The sequence below is a fragment of the Merops nubicus genome, unplaced genomic scaffold (genome assembly GCF_000691845.1).
Source record: "Merops nubicus isolate BGI_N331 unplaced genomic scaffold, ASM69184v1 scaffold14171, whole genome shotgun sequence".
Lineage (NCBI taxonomy): Eukaryota > Metazoa > Chordata > Aves > Coraciiformes > Meropidae > Merops > Merops nubicus.
The window spans coordinates 88,161-88,417 of record NW_008587936.1 but is presented as its reverse complement, the minus strand read 5'-3'; positions in this window follow the sequence as shown (position 1 = coordinate 88,417).

The following is a 257-nucleotide window of genomic DNA, read 5'->3' as shown; positions in this document are numbered from 1 at the left end:
GCCCTGGGAAACCCCCCCGGTGGCTGCCTGCCAGCTGGACTGAGCTCTATTCACAACCACTGCCCATCCAGCAAGTTCTTCACCCAGCAGAGTACACCCATCCAAGCCATGAGCAAACAGTTTCTCCAGGAGGATGCTGTGAGACAGTGTCAAAAGCTTTGACAAAGTCTAGGTAGACAGCACCCACAGCCTTTCTCTAGTCCTCTAAGCAGGCCATTTTGTCATCATATCAAGGTTCCTGTGAGGCTGCAGGTTCT